Below are 19,182 nucleotides of genomic sequence, written 5' to 3'. Positions count from 1 at the left end.
TCCCGAGCTGCATGCGAAGTGGGTGAAGCAAGTCAGGCGCACTCGTGACAAGTGGGAGCCCTCACCAACATCTCTCCTGTGCTCTGAACACTTCGATTTGGATTGTTTTGACACCCTTCCCAGCTTAAAAGAATCTCTTGGGTGTGCAGTTCAGCACAAACGTGTGTTGCTACCATCAGCAGTGCCTACAGTATTCCGGAGGGGGTCTACTAGTAGCTACGCCGGATCCAGCAGTCGCCTGGGACAAGGCGACTCCTCCAAAGACAGTCCTCCTGTCAGAACATGTGTTGAGAAACGACAAGATAAAGGTACGTAGAGCTATAGAGTGCTCCGACATGATGCTAAAAATAGTAACACTGCAGTCTGCGTGGCCATCTTGGAAGTGACTCGCTCCAGAGCGCTCATAGAGTACACATCATAGAGTACACATTCATGATAATCATAAATGTAATCATAAAGTCGGCGTGATATCAGTCATGTATTTGCTTGTGAAAGCTTGCGGCTTTCATGTAACTGCCGCCTAGCAACGAGAGGCAAAGGGTAAAGAGGGTAGGCTATCATAGATTCTATTCGGAAGAGATCAACACATGATTGCTTAAAAATTAGGTATTTTAACAATTTGCATCTGTTTTGTGATTATCGTGACACTTGTGTGTTATATAGAACTGTATGTCTTATCAGCACATCGAGGATCTTCCACCGGAGGCTTTAGCAAGTACTCGTAGCAACACTACACTTTACCCTTTGCCATGCGTTGTTAGGGAACGGTAGAAAGTACCCCGATGACCGACTTCAAGAATATGTAGAAAAAATTTAGAAATTATACTTTCCAAAAGTCATTTGAGCTTAGTGTATTGCATTTCCATTTATATTGTAGGTTCTTGCTGATGTTTTTGCGGAGTATGACGCAGCTGCTGAATGAGAAGCTGCAGAGTTTGTATGTACTAGTTGTGAACATTCACATTATTATCAATCTCATTTATTTAAAATCAGATAAAATCATGCCATCATGATCACTGCTTAAAGTACCAGTATTTGGTTGTTCTTTTGTTCAGAACTGTGATGCCAGCTGCCAAGTAGACCGGCGTTTTCATGCGCCATTTCCATTGAGTAGAACAGCCAGTGAACCGCAGCGTGTTCTTCCGCTGACGTCACAGCATGGCCGCGAGCCACGGACCCAGTTTTCTTGCGCTGTGCAATTAAAAGTTGGATATTCGCATAACAACAGCTTCTTTTCACGTAATTATAACAGAAATCTAACATGTTTGCCATGTTGTATAGTTTATTTAAGAAATTGCATAGAGTCATGTTCGTGTCATCAGCACTTTAAACACACGTTAGTGTCACTGTTATTATTACTGACCAGCGTCTGTTATTGCCTGTGAACAAGTGGAGCTGTTATCGACCCAGATACAATAGTGCTTCTGATTGACTATTGTGTAGCCCCGCCCTTTTCCTTTATTTGATTGGCTGGTAAGTGGCAGGCTCGACTCATGGGAGACGTGCTTGTTTCCTGCCATTTCCATAGCGATAGCGGCGCGCCAGAGAAATTTATATTATAATTTTTTTTCAACATGAGAAATACAATGTGTGGCGGGAGTGCGTGACAAAAGACCGAAAAGCGTGACTGTCACGCTCAATGCGTGAGACTTGAGAGCCCTGCTCTTAGTAATCCGTGACATCAGCACTGGTGTGCACATAATCTGGGATCTGACACAAGCCCAATTATCTAATACAAAGACCATCACCTCTATGCTTTAGTGTGAGGTAGGAGAAAAAAGAAAAAAAAACATAGGTTAGCCATGTTATATAAACAGCAATGTAGCCTAAAACTAAAACAGATCTGAGTTCTTGAGACATCCATAAGGCTAGCCTATAGATAGTGATTAAAAAAAGTGATAAAATTCTCCCATTATATATAAAAAAAAAGGGGGTCAAGCATAATTGCCGATAGAATTAGCACTTTCCTCGAAAACATGGTATAAGGTATCATAAAGCTCAGAAAACACTGTTTGTAGGTTTAACTCAAAGGAGAGGAAAAAATGACGCCAAGACCTGCTGTTACGGCCAGTTAAAGGACGATGATGGCAACATGGCTTGGCTAGCATGAAAACAATACCAACATAGGTCCTAGCATGAAACAATCCAAACAGTCTAGTGGACTAATGTTACCTGTATCAATAGTTTCAGATAAGGAGTCGAGGACCTGACGTGCCTCCTCCGGTGTTTGCAAAAAGGAAGTCTCACCATTAAAAGTCACTTTCAAAGTTGCTGGATACTGAAGAAAGGTCTGAACTCCCTTATCCCTCAGCTCCTTCCTCACTGCAGTAAACGAGCTTCGTTTCTTGGCAGTAGTGGGAGAGTAGTCAGGAAAAAAGCTGAGGATCACTCCGTCGTCCAGACGAATCGGCCCATGTTTCCTAACTTCACGTAGTATGACATCTCGGTCGTTGAAACGGAGAAGCTTGAAAATGACGACTCGGGGTCTCTTGTTAGCGGCACTGACGTAAATGCGATGAGCTCTTTCTGTTTCAGTCTCTCTGTCCACCAGCATTGGTAGCCAAATAGGTAGAGATCTTTTGAGAAAGCCTACTGCATCATCCTTCTCCATACCTTTGGGGAGCCCAAGCAGATGGAGGTTATTACGTCTGCTACGGTCTTGTAGTTCAACTAGCTGTTGTTCGACAGTGTCCAAACGACGGGCATGGCCATTCAGGATTTTCTTTTGTTCTCTCTGTTCCCCTGATATCGATTCAATTTTCAAACACGCAGTAGCCATATGAGAGGATAGTTCGCTTCTCATCGTTGCCATTTCAGACTTCAGTACGCACTCAAGTCTTGCCAGAGTGTCCGCCATTTTAACATTAGCTGTAGCTCCAGTATCAGAACTTTCCGTTAACTTTTTCCTTCTTTTGCTTTGAGGATGAGGGCATTAAAGTCAGCTGTTTACGCACCGTAGACATTTAGAAAAGTAAACCGGCAAAAATAAATCAACACAATCGATATAAATGAGGTTAAACTTTGAAAAAAGGTGGCTTTGTGTCAGGAGCTCCCTCAGTGAGCGTGCAACTCCATAGATGCGTCACGTGATCTCTCTGAAAATGGGATCTTGAAATTGCTTAGGTTTAGTGTACATGTTGTAGTAGTAATTAGACAAGGGTCATTTCTTGCTCAGTTTTTAAGATTTCTGCATGAAACTTGGTGTGCATATAGGTAGTGACTATCTGTACTCTCCATATCATGCATGACGACAACTGATGTCATGACGTCATTTTATGACATCATAAATTTTTCAGGAATGGCTATGAATGGGACCACCTGGCACAGTACCAGGACAAGCTAGACAAAATTCTTTCATGCCATCTTCCATGGCCCTTATACCTTAATACTTTTTTTCACTCATTTGACCTCTGACCTTGACCCTTTGCCAGAATTAGGTCAAAGGTCACTTATATGTTAAATCGCTACTCCTTCATTTTTTCATGAATTTTCACCAAATTGGGTACGGAGACCCTATTTGCAGGGCTTCAAAATATTTTGCATCAGTTAAGCGACTTGACCTATTTTGACTGAGTTACATGACCTTGAACTTCTCAACTAGAATAGAAGAGAATGCCTTTATTGTCATTATACACATGTACAATGAGATTAAAGCATCTCCAATAACAGTGCAAACAGGGTGTAGAGAGAGAGAGAGGAAAAAAAATTAGGTGACTCTAGCAAAAAGTCAAAGTTTTGTCTATTTAGAAGAAGAACAATAACAACTTTATTCATCACACACTTGTGAAATTCTTCTCTGCATTTAACCCATCTGAACACACACTGCACACACGTGTGAGTAATGAGCACACACATATCCAGAGCAGTGGCAGCCATGCTAACAGCGCCCGGGGAGGAGTTCGGTGCCTCACTCAAGGGCACCTCAGCCCAAGGCCATCCCATATTAACCTAACTGCATGTCTTTGAACTGTGAGGGAAACCAGAGCACCTGGAGGAAACCCACACAGACACGGGGAGAACATGCAAACTTCACACAGAACGGCCCCCACCGGCCGCTGGGCTCAAACCCAGAACCGTCTTGCTGTGAGGCGACCGTGCTAACCATTTACACCACTGTGCCGCCATTTTTCATGGTCTTTGAGTTAGTCTTGCTCCTTTGCCATAGAAAAACATGTTTTAATGACTATTTATAGTTTTGACCTATTGACCTAGGTCAATATTATGTCATGTATTTTCAATGGCCTATATCTCAAAAACGGCACAAGGTAAGGCCATAGTTACTATTAACCATGAACAGGAAGTCATATATGGGCTTTCATTTGGGAGCATTGGTTTTGCCCTGGAGTGACCTTGACAGGTCAGATTAATGATCTGCATATTTTAAATGGCCTGTATCAAGAAATTGGTGAAAGATAGGAACTTAGTTAATATTATTCTCATCTCATTATCTCTAGCCGCTTTATCCTTCTACAGGGTCGCAGGCAAGCTGGAGCCTATCCCAGCTGACTACGGGCGCAAGGTGGGGTACACCCTGGACAAGTCGCCAGGTCATCACAGGGCTGACACATAGACACAGACAACCATTCACATTCACACCTACGGTCAATTTAGAGTCACCAGTTAACCTAACCTGCATGTCTTTGGACTGTGGGGGAAACCAGAGCACCCAGAGGAAACCCATGCGGACATGGGGAGAACATGCAAACTCCACACAGAAAGACCCTCGCCGGCCATGGGGCTTGAACCCGGACCTTCTTGCTGTGAGGCGACAGTGCTAACCACTACACCACCGTGCCACCGTATGTGATCATATACAGATGATAATGTATTATGGAAAGTTGATATTTACCTGAATAAAGAAACATCAATCAATCAAATAAATAAATAACTATTTCCTCAACAATATTTCATAATTTTAACATATAATTAATTGCATTTGGACATTTCACCCTGGAGCTGGCATTTTTCAGGGAAGTAAAATGTTCTTTACAGTGAACATGTACACATTTTGGACACAGGCTTTAAAAGCTGTTTTTACAAACCCCCTTTACAGAGATTTATCCTGAATTACAGAGTTTCTCTCACATACACTCCATATTGTATTCATACATATTTAAGGAATTAGAACTGTTTGTGTTTAAAAACAGTTTGGGTTTAAAAACTCATTTGTACCATCAGCACAAACACACTGAACTGAATATGAGTAAGCAGGAAGAAGAGAAATAAATGGCAAGGACGCGAGGACAACAGGCTACAATGTCATCGATGAACTGTGGTTCGAGAAGAAGCTCTGTGATGTACTCATCAAAGTTGATGGTGCTGAGTTCCACGCGCACGAGATCATCCTGTGTTGCTGCAGCTCATACTTCACGACTTTGTTCACTAACAGCTGCTACCCTCCAGATAAGTACAGTGTCCCTGACATTTCCTCTAAGATGATGGAGCTGATCATGGAGTATGTGTATAGATATCGTGTTAACATCACGGAGGAAAATGTGCATGAGCTGCTGATCACTGCTGATTACCTGGCAGTGAGCAGCCTGGTGAATGAGCGCTGCGCATTCCTGAAGGCTTAGCTGTGTTTGGAGAACTGCATTGGCATCTGCTGTCTTCCTCACTTTGATATCTGTGAGATGTTGAAGCAGTAGGCCTTCCAGTTTATCTTATGGCCCTGTCACACTATAGCGTTTTGTTCGACGTTTGGTTGCGTTTTTAAAAATTTGAGAAACGCCGGGGAACGTCGACGTTCTTCAAATTAAGTTTCTAGGTCAACGATGTCTTGTAACGCTCAGCCAACGTTCCCTCAGTGTCAGGCGACGTTTGTGGTCCAAAATAGCAGCAAAACCTAGCGTTCTCATAGCGTCCACAGCGCTTTGATAGCGTTATCATAGCGTTTGGGTAGCGTCTGCCTTGCGTCCAGGTAATGTTCTGGACGTTACACAGACGCTGGAAAAATTCAGAACGCTGACAGACGTTAGAAAGATGTTGAAAGAACGTTACATGAGCGTTAAGAACGCTCGGCGAACGCTGACGAACGCTGAAAAACGTTGGCGACACGCTGGACAGACGTTCGATGGACGTTACACAGGCGTTAGGCAAGCGTTACCCAAGCGCTAGGCACGCGCTGGACACTCGACCCTGATGGGCCGGCGTCCGCCTAGCGTCCAGGGAACGTCCTGACTTTCGAGTAACGTTCGAGTAACGCCCGCAAACTTTCGTGTAACGTTCCTCTAATGTGTAAGTAGCGTTTTGATAGAACGTCCTGAATTTTTGTGCACACCCAAAACTATTTTTCACCCTCAGCGTTCGCCGACGTCCCTCGACGTTCCCCAACGTTTGCCGACGCTCGTCTAACTTTCTTGTAACTTTTTTCTAACGTTCTCGACGTTCCTCTGCGTTTCGCAACACGTTACTCGAACGCTGGTGAGAACGTCGTAGTGTGACAGGGCACTTACACAACTTTGAGAAGATAGTGCACGTCTTTGAGGAGCTCCTGGACCTGACGGTTGAGCAGCTTGGTGAGATAATTGAGAATGATGAGCTGAACGTGAAACAGGAGAACGTGGTGTTTGAGACCATCTTACAGTGGGTCAGACATGCACCGCAGAATCGGAACGCTCATATGGGCGTGTTACTGCCCAAGGTGCGTATGGAGCTACTGACGCACAGTTACTTTATGAAACATGTGAGGAGCAACGCTTTTGTAACAGATAATGCAGCATGTAAGCCGATCATCACCAGAGTTCTGAAGAACATCTATGGGCTCAACCTGAATGAATCTCTCAGTTCTGACTTCACGCAGCCTCGCCTGCCCAATGCCGTTCTTCTAGCCATTGGTGGCTGGAGCCATGACAGTCCCAACTATGCCATAGTAACGTATGATATGCAAGCAGATCTCTGGGTCAGTGTGATATGCCCTGATGAGAGCCCAAGAGCCTATCACGGGATGGTTTATCTGAATGACTTTGTGTACTGCATCAGAGGATTCGGTGGTGACAATTACTTAAACAGTGTGAGAAGGTTTGAGCCCATCACAAGAACCTGGGCTTAGGTGATTCTCATGCACTCTCGTCAGTGTTGTGTGTGTGTGTATGTGTGCACACTAGACGGTCGTATCTCTGCAATGGGAGGATTTGATGGCAACACAGTTGAGTGATATGAACCTGAGAATAATCAGTGGAGTATGATTGCACTGATGCACAAAACAAGTGTTCAGTGTGTGCGGCGAGTGTGTGTGTAGAAATAGACTACAGCAGACATTCCTGAACTTTTTGGGCAAATGACCCTAAAGTCTTCACCATCCTACATTTGTAATTAATATTTTGAACATTTTAAGAGCACAGTAAAATATGTAGCCTGTGTTTAACATCAATCACATGGACTGGGACGTTTGTCTATTTTTATAGCTGAACTCCACTAGTGTATCGTGGCAGGATAGTGAGAATGATTCAAATGACACATAGTCTATTAAATGAAATGTGGCTTCTAGTAACATTTAAAATATTGGCAGATGTGATAATCAATATTTCTAATATTAATTTATAAAATAAATGAATGAAACAAAAGAGGAGCTTCTCTTGCAATCCCATTTGTAAGTCAAGCTATCCCATGTGGGGACGTGACCCCTGGACTACAGTGTCTGTTAAAGGGGAACAGAGGGCAATATATAGAGTAAATATAACAATAAAACACACATTGATGAACCTTATTCAAGACTTACAAAAGTTTTTTGTTCTAAGGTTGGAAAGTTATAGTGTTTTGAAAGTAGCTTGAGCAAACTATTTCCGCAGTTTGAACAGCCCACCATGATATTAATTTTATCCAATCAGTTTACCGTAGAGCCTCATACATTCGTTGGTTTGTGTACACCTTTGGCCAAGTGGGTGCTAAATTTTTTGCCAGAGCGAGGTCAGTTATATGGCAGTAATTTGATGGTAAAAACAATCTTGCAGCTGTGTCTTGGTTCCATGGTGTAATGGTTAGCACTCTGGACTCTGAATCCAGTGGTCTGAGTTCAACTCTCAGTGGAACCTCTGAAGCTGCTCTTTGCACCTCTTTAAATAATGTATTTCACCTGAAGGCTGCTTTTGAGCAAGCTTGCATATCCCAAACCCTTTGTTTCCATCAACATGGAACAAGTTCTCTTCAAGATAGGTATGTTCCACTTCTGCAATTTTGGATCTGAGGTTTATTCCAGTACCATCACAGCTTCAATGATATAGGGCACTATAGGTCTGGATTTGGGTGCAACATGGTGGCTCGGGGAGCATTAGAACAGTTGGCGGTGGCACAGTCGTGTAGTGGTTAACGCTGTCGCCTCACAGCCAGCATGTTCTGGGTTTGAGCCCAGTGGCTGATGGGGGCCTTTCTGTGTGGAGGATGCATGTTCTTCCTGTGCCTGTGTGGGTTTCCTCTGGGTGCTCTGTTTTCCCCTGAAGACATGCAGGTTAGGTTAATTGGTGGGTCTAAATTGACTGTAGGTGTGAATGGTTGTTTGTCTTTATGTGTTAGCCCTGTGATGATCTGGTGACTTGTCCAGGGTGTGCCCTGCCTCTCGCCCATAGTCAGCTGGAAAAGGCCCCACCTTGCTCGCGACCCTGTACAAGATAAGTGGTTACAGATAATGGATGGATGGATGGATGGATGGAAAGCATAATTGGCTGTGCCCCTAGAACCAAATCAGAGTGATAACTGCCCATCAATGTTTAACTCACTTGGTCTGCTCACATGGTGTGATGGACCATCCATTGTACCCTCTGTTGCCAGATTGGATTGTGTGGGTTGGGCTGTGAACGAGCTCAAGTTCTGATCAGATCCTGTGCACTTTAAATGAAAAACACCTGAGTCAGTCCGCTCAGAATGAAATAGTGGTCAACTGGTGAATTCTCACTATGGACTTTCTGGAAAAGCAGTTAGCTAATGACTCTATTATTTAGTGGTGAATAAGAGAAGAGAAAATACAAAGAAAAAGACCATCTATCTGTCTATCATACCCTAACAATGGCTACTACCTTCCTGGATCCTTCGGTAATTGCTATGTTTTGGAGTGGTTTTGAGTGATTCAAGCAACTAAAGATACCTTTTAGAGTTTATGAAATTAAAGTTACTTTCAAAATGAAGCACAATTAGATGAATTGAAAAAGGAGCACTGATTTTTACGAGATTCATTAGTGCTTCTCTTTGAGGCAATCTCATGCGTGTATTTGAATTTCCTGCGTCCTGCAATCAGTTGAGTTACTGTATTTCAATGGCACATCCAGATACAAGGAATCGATTGACATTTTGCAAAACAACCAGAGAAGCTCTTGTTTTGCAGAACATTTCCCTCAACAGAAAAAGGCTTCCCCTGTCCTGACAACAACAGGACCTGTGAAGGAGAGAACTGGCCAGTACAGGGATTGAACCTGTGACCTTGGTGTTATTAGCACCACACTCTAACCAACTGAGCTAACTGGCCAAAGAAAAAAAATGTCATGGCTGCTGAGGTGCTTCACTAAATAGTGACGAGGCATTGACTGCCTTGAACAGATGTCTTTTCTCTTGATTATTGTTTTGAAGCCCACAGTTCGACCCACTCACATACAGTATTTACACAGGGGGATGAAAATCCCGACATCCAGTCTCAAAAACGTATTCTATCTACTGAGCAAAGTCAGCATGGATAGCTTTAACAATGTGAAAGAAGGATGCACACCTACTTCCCTTCTTCAACATGGTGGTCCAAAAGCCACCATGTGCTCTGAAGAACCACTTCTCACCAACCTCGACCCAATTGCTCACACTGAACAATAAAGCAACATCTGCTTCCTGAAACATGCGTCAAAAGAAGGAGAAGCAGGCCAAGGATCCCATGTCAGGAAATTAGGTAGTTTTAAAAGACTGATCGATAATGAGGGCATTCTTCATGTTCCTCTTCCAAACGTCTTTGTACCTCAGTTTCTGTCCTCCTTGTTTCTGTCAGCCTCTTTCCTAGGCTCAGTTCTCCGTAGAAAACGGCTTCGGGTAGTCGCGTGTCAAGCGTGCGCCAGACGTGTCCAGCCCAACGAAGTTGGGAGGCTGTGATAAGTGTTTCCACGCTTACTGTTTTGGCTCGCCTGAGGACTTCTACATCGGGGACCTTGTCCTGCCATCTTATTTTGAGGATTTGATGCAGGTATCGCAGTTGTAGCCTGGTCAGATACTTGAAGTGTTTACCGTAGAGCCTCATACATTCGTTGGCGTAAAGCAGAGGTGATAAGACTGCGGCGTTGTATACTTTCAACTTGCTGGTTCTCTTGATGTCATGGCGAGACCATAGTTGCTTTTGTAAAGCACCGAAGGCTTTGGTGGCAGCTTGAATCTGGCGGTCTACCTCCAAGTCTGATGAGTTGATGTTGTGCATCTGCTTAATGCCTATAATGTAATATAATGGAATGTGATCTCAAAAACAAATTTCTGCTTGCTGCATACATTTCACATGGGCCAAAGGCTGTATCCGACTGCATGGAAGAAGCCATGAGTTAAACCCTGTAGGGCATGCTGAAATAGCTCAGTAGGGAGAGCGTAAGACTGAAGATCCCTGATTCATTCCCGGGTATCGGGATTGGTGGTTTGTGTACACCTTTGGCCAAGTGGGTGCTAAATTTTTTGCCAGAGCGAGGTCAGTTATATGGCAGTAATTTGATGGTAAAAACAATCTTGCAGCTGTGTCTTGGTTCCATGGTGTAATGGTTAGCACTCTGGACTCTGAATCTAGTGGTCTGAGTTCAACTCTTAGTGGAACCTCTGAAGCTGCTCTTTGCACCTCTTTAAATAATGTATTTCACCTGAAGGCTGCTTTTGAGCAAGCTTGCATATCCCAAACTCTTTGTTTCTATCAACATGGAACAAGTTCTCTTCAAGATAGGTATGGTCCACTTCTGCAATTTTGGATCTGAGGTTTATTCCAGTACCATCACAGCTTCAATGATATTGGGCACTATAGGTCTGGATTTGGGTGCAACATGGTGGCTCGGGGAGCATTAGAACAGTTGGCGGTGGCACAGTCGTGTAGTGGTTAACGCTGTCGCCTCACAGCCAGCATGTTCTGGGTTTGAGCCCAGTGGCTGATGGGGGCCTTTCTGTGTGGAGGATGCATGTTCTTCCTGTGCCTGTGTGGGTTTCCTCTGGGTGCTCTGTTTTCCCCTGAAGACATGCAGGTTAGGTTAATTGGTGGGTCTAAATTGACTGTAGGTGTGAATGGTTGTTTGTCTTTATGTGTTAGCCCTGTGATGATCTGGTGACTTGTCCAGGGTGTGCCCTGCCTCTCGCCCATAGTCAGCTGGAATAGGCCCCACCTTGCTTGCGACCCTGTACAAGATAAGTGGTTACAGATAATGGATGGATGGATGGATGGATGGAAAGCATAATTGGCTGTGCCCCTAGAACCAAATCAGAGTGATAACTGCCCATCAATGTTTAACTCACTTGGTCTGCTCACATGGTGTGATGGACCATCCATTGTACCCTCTGTTGCCAGATTGGATTGTGTGGGTTGGGCTGTGAACGAGCTCAAGTTCTGATCAGATCCTGTGCACTTTAAATGAAAAACACCTGAGTCAGTCCGCTCAGAATGAAATAGTGTTCAACTGGTGAATTCTCACTATGGACTTTCTGGAAAAGCAGTTAGCTAATGACTGTATTATTTAGTGGTGAATAAGAGAAGAGAAAATACAAAGAAAAAGACCATCTATCTGTCTATCATACCCTAACAATGGCTACTACCTTCCTGGATCGTTCGGTAATTGCTATGTTTTGGAGTGGTTTTGAGTGATTCAAGCAACTAAAGATACCTTTTAGAGTTTATGAAATTAAAGTTACTTTCAAAATGAAGCACAATTAGATGAATTGAAAAAGGAGCACTGATTTTTACGAGATTCATTAGTGCTTCTCTTTGAGGCAATCTCATGCGTGTATTTGAATTTCCTGCGTCCTGCAATCAGTTGAGTTACTGTATTTCAAAGGCACATCCAGATACAAGGAATCGATTGACATTTTGCAAAACAACCAGAGAAGCTCTTGTTTTGCAGAACATTTCCCTCAACAGAAAAAGGCTTCCCCTGTCCTGACAACAACAGGACCTGTAAAGGAAAGAACTGGCCAGTACAGGGATTGAACCTGTGACCTTGGTGTTATTAGCACCACACTCTAACCAACTGAGCTAACTGGCCAAAAAAAAAAAATGTCATGGCTGCTGAGGTGCTTCACTAAATAGTGACGAGGCAGTGACTTTGCCTTGAACAGATGTCTTTTCTCTTGATTATTGTTTTGAAGCCCACAGTTCGACCCACTCACATACAGTATTTACACAGGGGGATGAAAATCCCGACATCCAGTCTCAAAAACGTATTCTATCTACTGAGCAAAGTCAGCATGGATAGCTTTAACAATGTGAAAGAAGGATGCACACCTACTTCCCTTCTTCAACATGGTGGTCCAAAAGCCACCATGTGCTCTGAAGAACCACTTCTCACCAACCTCGACCCAATTGCTCACACTGAACAATAAAGCAACATCTGCTTCCTGAAACATGCGTCAAAAGAAGGAGAAGCAGGCCAAGGATCCCATGTCAGGAAATTAGGTAGTTTTAAAAGACTGATCGATAATGAGGGCATTCTTCATGTTCCTCTTCCAAACGTCTTTGTACCTCAGTTTCTGTCCTCCTTGTTTCTGTCAGCCTCTTTCCTAGGCTCAGTTCTCCGTAGAAAACGGCTTCGGGTAGTCGCGTGTCAAGCGTGCGCCAGACGTGTCCAGCCCAACGAAGTTGGGAGGCTGTGATAAGTGTTTCCACGCTTACTGTTTTGGCTCGCCTGAGGACTTCTACATCGGGGACCTTGTCCTGCCATCTTATTTTGAGGATTTGATGCAGGTATCGCAGTTGTAGCCTGGTCAGATACTTGAAGTGTTTACCGTAGAGCCTCATACATTCGTTGGCGTAAAGCAGAGGTGATAAGACTGCGGCGTTGTATACTTTCAACTTGCTGGTTCTCTTGATGTCATGGCGAGACCATAGTTGCTTTTGTAAAGCACCGAAGGCTTTGGTGGCAGCTTGAATCTGGCGGTCTACCTCCAAGTCTGATGAGTTGATGTTGTGCATCTGCTTAATGCCTATAATGTAATATAATGGAATGTGATCTCAAAAACAAATTTCTGCTTGCTGCATACATTTCACATGGGCCAAAGGCTGTATCCGACTGCATGGAAGAAGCCATGAGTTAAACCCTGTAGGGCATGCTGAAATAGCTCAGTAGGGAGAGCGTAAGACTGAAGATCCCTGATTCATTCCCGGGTATCGGGATTGGTGGTTTGTGTACACCTTTGGCCAAGTGGGTGCTAAATTTTTTGCCAGAGCGAGGTCAGTTATATGGCAGTAATTTGATGGTAAAAACAATCTTGCAGCTGTGTCTTGGTTCCATGGTGTAATGGTTAGCACTCTGGACTCTGAATCTAGTGGTCTGAGTTCAACTCTTAGTGGAACCTCTGAAGCTGCTCTTTGCACCTCTTTAAATAATGTATTTCACCTGAAGGCTGCTTTTGAGCAAGCTTGCATATCCCAAACTCTTTGTTTCTATCAACATGGAACAAGTTCTCTTCAAGATAGGTATGGTCCACTTCTGCAATTTTGGATCTGAGGTTTATTCCAGTACCATCACAGCTTCAATGATATTGGGCACTATAGGTCTGGATTTGGGTGCAACATGGTGGCTCGGGGAGCATTAGAACAGTTGGCGGTGGCACAGTCGTGTAGTGGTTAACGCTGTCGCCTCACAGCCAGCATGTTCTGGGTTTGAGCCCAGTGGCTGATGGGGGCCTTTCTGTGTGGAGGATGCATGTTCTTCCTGTGCCTGTGTGGGTTTCCTCTGGGTGCTCTGTTTTCCCCTGAAGACATGCAGGTTAGGTTAATTGGTGGGTCTAAATTGACTGTAGGTGTGAATGGTTGTTTGTCTTTATGTGTTAGCCCTGTGATGATCTGGTGACTTGTCCAGGGTGTGCCCTGCCTCTCGCCCATAGTCAGCTGGAATAGGCCCCACCTTGCTTGCGACCCTGTACAAGATAAGTGGTTACAGATAATGGATGGATGGATGGATGGATGGAAAGCATAATTGGCTGTGCCCCTAGAACCAAATCAGAGTGATAACTGCCCATCAATGTTTAACTCACTTGGTCTGCTCACATGGTGTGATGGACCATCCATTGTACCCTCTGTTGCCAGATTGGATTGTGTGGGTTGGGCTGTGAACGAGCTCAAGTTCTGATCAGATCCTGTGCACTTTAAATGAAAAACACCTGAGTCAGTCCGCTCAGAATGAAATAGTGTTCAACTGGTGAATTCTCACTATGGACTTTCTGGAAAAGCAGTTAGCTAATGACTGTATTATTTAGTGGTGAATAAGAGAAGAGAAAATACAAAGAAAAAGACCATCTATCTGTCTATCATACCCTAACAATGGCTACTACCTTCCTGGATCGTTCGGTAATTGCTATGTTTTGGAGTGGTTTTGAGTGATTCAAGCAACTAAAGATACCTTTTAGAGTTTATGAAATTAAAGTTACTTTCAAAATGAAGCACAATTAGATGAATTGAAAAAGGAGCACTGATTTTTACGAGATTCATTAGTGCTTCTCTTTGAGGCAATCTCATGCGTGTATTTGAATTTCCTGCGTCCTGCAATCAGTTGAGTTACTGTATTTCAAAGGCACATCCAGATACAAGGAATCGATTGACATTTTGCAAAACAACCAGAGAAGCTCTTGTTTTGCAGAACATTTCCCTCAACAGAAAAAGGCTTCCCCTGTCCTGACAACAACAGGACCTGTAAAGGAAAGAACTGGCCAGTACAGGGATTGAACCTGTGACCTTGGTGTTATTAGCACCACACTCTAACCAACTGAGCTAACTGGCCAAAAAAAAAAAATGTCATGGCTGCTGAGGTGCTTCACTAAATAGTGACGAGGCAGTGACTTTGCCTTGAACAGATGTCTTTTCTCTTGATTATTGTTTTGAAGCCCACAGTTCGACCCACTCACATACAGTATTTACACAGGGGGATGAAAATCCCGACATCCAGTCTCAAAAACGTATTCTATCTACTGAGCAAAGTCAGCATGGATAGCTTTAACAATGTGAAAGAAGGATGCACACCTACTTCCCTTCTTCAACATGGTGGTCCAAAAGCCACCATGTGCTCTGAAGAACCACTTCTCACCAACCTCGACCCAATTGCTCACACTGAACAATAAAGCAACATCTGCTTCCTGAAACATGCGTCAAAAGAAGGAGAAGCAGGCCAAGGATCCCATGTCAGGAAATTAGGTAGTTTTAAAAGACTGATCGATAATGAGGGCATTCTTCATGTTCCTCTTCCAAACGTCTTTGTACCTCAGTTTTTGTCCTCCTTGTTTCTGTCAGCCTCTTTCCTAGGCTCAGTTCTCCGTAGAAAACGGCTTCGGGTAGTCGCGTGTCAAGCGTGCGCCAGACGTGTCCAGCCCAACGAAGTTGGGAGGCTGTGATAAGTGCTTCCACGCTTACTGTTTTGGCTCGCCTGAGGACTTCTACATCGGGGACCTTGTCCTGCCATCTTATTTTGAGGATTTGATGCAGGTATCGCAGTTGTAGCCTGGTCAGATACTTGAAGTGTTTACCGTAGAGCCTCATACATTCGTTGGCGTAAAGCAGAGGTGATAAGACTGCGGCGTTGTATACTTTCAACTTGCTGGTTCTCTTGATGTCATGGCGAGACCATAGTTGCTTTTGTAAAGCACCGAAGGCTTTGGTGGCAGCTTGAATCTGGCGGTCTACCTCCAAGTCTGATGAGTTGATGTTGTGCATCTGCTTAATGCCTATAATGTAATATAATGGAATGTGATCTCAAAAACAAATTTCTGCTTGCTGCATACATTTCACAAGGGCCAAAGGCTGTATCCGACTGCATGGAAGAAGCCATGAGTTAAACCCTGTAGGGCATGCTGAAATAGCTCAGTAGGGAGAGCGTAAGACTGAAGGTCCCTGATTCATTCCCGGGGATTGGTGGTTTGTGTACACCTTTGGCCAAGTGGGTGCTAAATTTTTTGCCAGAGCGAGGTCAGTTATATGGCAGTAATTTGATGGTAAAAACAATCTTGCAGCTGTGTCTTGGTTCCATGGTGTAATGGTTAGCACTCTGGACTCTGAATCCAGTGGTCTGAGTTCAACTCTCAGTGGAACCTCTGAAGCTGCTCTTTGCCCCTCTTTAAATAATGTATTTCACCTGAAGGCTGCTTTTGAGGAAGCTTGCATATCCCAAACCCTTTGTTTCCATCAACATGGAACAAGTTCTCTTCAAGATACCGTATATATACATATTTTTTAACTTTGTCTCTCGTAACCTAGCCTCCTTCATCTAACCATATTAGCCATGACCTATCCTTGGGGTAAAAAACGCCTGAAAAACGTAATGTTATTTGAGGAGTTGCATGATGACTGTCTATGTTCTCAACGTAGTGTCTACACGGGTTAAAGACTATTGTTTTTTGTTCCTAGATAATATTTAGGTGCCGTAATACCGTTCTATACGTGCAAGAATTGGTCTTATTAAAGCTTGTGGCTGTCTGACTTACTTAAAATGCTAACCGTTAGCACCCGACTAGCTGCTATTTTAGAACATCGAGTGATCAAATGGTAATGTGTAACCCATGTGTGTGTTATGAGTTCGTGGTGCATACATCCAAGGCACTACACAAACTTCAGGAAGTGGCAAAGAAAAGGAAGAAAAAGGAGTAAAGATGGACTGACTTTGGGGTGGGGAACTGAAGATGGATTGGGAACTGAATTAATAAATAATAGTAATTAATAAATGTTCTGTTTTGTTGAAACTGTTGTCTGACTGATATTGTGTGTGTGTGTGTGGGGTCCGCGTCGCCACGCTACCTCACTCTTTGTTGACCATGGTTGTGTTTGCATCCCTGTAACACCAAGGCAACTAACAATAATCAAAACGCATTACCCTAATTGGTGCAAAGCCTGCATGCCCTATCAGAACATTTAATTCTGCGTGGCTTCCTGAAAAAAAACTCAAGTGCCCTATCGTAAGGGAAGTAATTGGGTTCGGGACCATTTATGGAGATTCGTAAGCAGGCTGCCAGGTGTTCCCCTTGGAGCCTATTCCTGAGGTCTGTTTTAATCTATGGATAAAAAGTACATTTTCTTCATCATCAAAGCACTAAAAATTTCTATTACATCAAAAAATATACAAAGGAATACTGAATTTCTATGTGCTTGCCCTATTCATAGCTGAGAAATCCCGCTCGCAATTCTACTTTGCCAGTAAAGCTAATAAAGATGTTTCTTAAAATATTCAGATTTTATGCTTCAGATAGCATCAACTAGGCATCCCCGCGAGTATAACATTTTATTTGGGCTAGTGGGAAATCCTTATTTATTGTGAATGTCAAGCCATTATTAATAACTTGCATGAATGCTGAAGCGGGATAAACGGGATAATGCAATAAGGCCGGTTCCTCGCGTCAAGCTGCTACTGTATGCATCGAAATTGGTTTATAGCCTGACTCAGGGATGTCCGTTTCCTGTAAGCCAAGAAGGCTATGATAAAGCTCATCATGAGCACGACGTAGGCTACCTTTTAAAATAAGGGGTCGGAAGGCGAATCGGGAAGGCTGCGTTATTTTTAATTAGCCTAACAGGACTACTTGCAGTCCAGGTATATGCGCAACGGCAGGCCTGTGTACATGCCTCTCTGTCTTTCTGTCTCTGTGTGTGCGGGTGTGTGCGCGCACGCGCGTGAACGAGAAGAAAGAGCACTATGAATGAACGGAACAATACGCAACGGAATTTTTTTATTTTCAAAATCGCGAGTCTGATTGTGTGGCGATAGGAATCCATTGTGTGGCGCTGCGCCACACAATGGTCTATGTATGGGAAACCCTGTCTTGTTCGAATAGATAATAAATCAGAATTGTTATAATCTTTCAGAATGAGTGAGCTTTTTGTTATACTTGGAGATAAAGTGTTTACTAAGTACTGCCTTAAAAATTTGTTACATTTTTCGTTTACTAAATCCAGACCATCTATCTTTACTTTGTGTAAATTTGGAGTTGGTATGTTCAAAATATTATTCTTAAACAATTGGATAAAGGCTCTTGGGATATTTTGTGTGACTTTCCTATAGGTCTCACTGGAGCAACTCATACTATATTTAGCATTAAAATCATTTAGCTCAAGAATGTTTCCATTTCCATCCAAAATATGCATAACAGACCAAATTTGTTTTGCCATCCAGTCTTCCATTAACATAGACCTCCTCTGACTCAATATCACCCTATTATTCCACAATGGCACATTATGGGGGCTAAAATTATGTTTGAACATCATTTTCCAATATAACAGAGCCTGTTGGTGAAATTGAGAGAGTTTTTTGGGCAGTTTGGATATTTCAAAATCACATACTAATTGAAACTCAATACCTCCAACTTTGTTGAAAACAAGAGAAGGCAGCGAGAACCATATCTCATCATTTCTTAAGAAGGAACAGATCCATTTGATCTTTAACATTCCATTCATAATTTCAAAGTCAATTGCTTTTATGCCACCATCCTCATAGTCCTTTATCAAATCTCCATTTCTGATGTAGTGATGTTTATTTTTCCATATGAAATTAAAATGAGTTCTATTCATCTCATTATCTCTAGCCACTTTATCCTTCTACAGGGTCACAGGCAAGCTGGAGCCTATCCCAGCTGACTATGGGAGAAAGGCGGGGTACACCCTGGACAAACCACCAGGTCATCACAGGGCTGACACATAGACACAGACAACCATTCACACTCACGGTCAATTTAGAGTCACCAGTTAACCTAACCTGCATGTCTTTGGACTGTGGGGGAAACCAGAGCACCCGGAGGAAACCCACACGGACACAACATGCAAACTCCACACAGAAAGGCCCTCACCGGCCACGGGGCTCGAACCCGGACCTTCTTGCTGTGAGGCGACAGCGCTACCCACTACACCACCGTGCCTCCCGAGTTCTATTCATTTCTTTTACAATTCTTGGTGGGATAGCTAAGGAGTACGCTGGATAGATTAATCTAGATAATGATTCAACCTTGGTTAATATTGTTCTACCAAACAGTGTTAAATCCCTTTGCAGCCAATTATTTAAAGGTTTT

The 19,182-nt window shown here is 43.4% G+C and overlaps 7 non-coding genes and 1 pseudogene across 7 annotated transcripts; 5 read left to right on the top strand and 3 right to left on the bottom strand.

Moving 5' to 3' along the window:
- Window positions 1-5,199: 5,199 nt before the first annotated feature.
- Window positions 5,200-7,240, top strand: LOC132882515 (kelch-like protein 10; annotated as a pseudogene).
- A 721-nt stretch (window positions 7,241-7,961) lies between these two features.
- trnaq-cug (transfer RNA glutamine (anticodon CUG)) lies at window positions 7,962-8,033 on the top strand. The gene has a single exon. It is a non-coding gene; the product is annotated as a tRNA-Gln (tRNA).
- Window positions 8,034-9,383: 1,350 nt separating this feature from the next.
- Window positions 9,384-9,457, bottom strand: trnai-aau (transfer RNA isoleucine (anticodon AAU)). The gene has a single exon. It is a non-coding gene; the product is annotated as a tRNA-Ile (tRNA).
- Window positions 9,458-10,692: 1,235 nt separating this feature from the next.
- Window positions 10,693-10,764, top strand: trnaq-cug (transfer RNA glutamine (anticodon CUG)). The gene has a single exon. It is a non-coding gene; the product is annotated as a tRNA-Gln (tRNA).
- A 1,350-nt stretch (window positions 10,765-12,114) lies between these two features.
- Window positions 12,115-12,188, bottom strand: trnai-aau (transfer RNA isoleucine (anticodon AAU)). The gene has a single exon. It is a non-coding gene; the product is annotated as a tRNA-Ile (tRNA).
- Window positions 12,189-13,425: 1,237 nt separating this feature from the next.
- trnaq-cug (transfer RNA glutamine (anticodon CUG)) lies at window positions 13,426-13,497 on the top strand. The gene has a single exon. It is a non-coding gene; the product is annotated as a tRNA-Gln (tRNA).
- A 1,350-nt stretch (window positions 13,498-14,847) lies between these two features.
- On the bottom strand, window positions 14,848-14,921 carry trnai-aau (transfer RNA isoleucine (anticodon AAU)). The gene has a single exon. It is a non-coding gene; the product is annotated as a tRNA-Ile (tRNA).
- Window positions 14,922-16,152: 1,231 nt separating this feature from the next.
- On the top strand, window positions 16,153-16,224 carry trnaq-cug (transfer RNA glutamine (anticodon CUG)). Its single transcript has one exon. It is a non-coding gene; the product is annotated as a tRNA-Gln (tRNA).
- Window positions 16,225-19,182: the final 2,958 nt, after the last annotated feature.

The sequence above is a fragment of the Neoarius graeffei genome, chromosome 3 (genome assembly GCF_027579695.1).
Source record: "Neoarius graeffei isolate fNeoGra1 chromosome 3, fNeoGra1.pri, whole genome shotgun sequence".
NCBI classification, from domain to species: Eukaryota; Metazoa; Chordata; class Actinopteri; order Siluriformes; family Ariidae; genus Neoarius; species Neoarius graeffei.
This window is presented reverse-complemented; position numbering and strand designations above follow the sequence as displayed.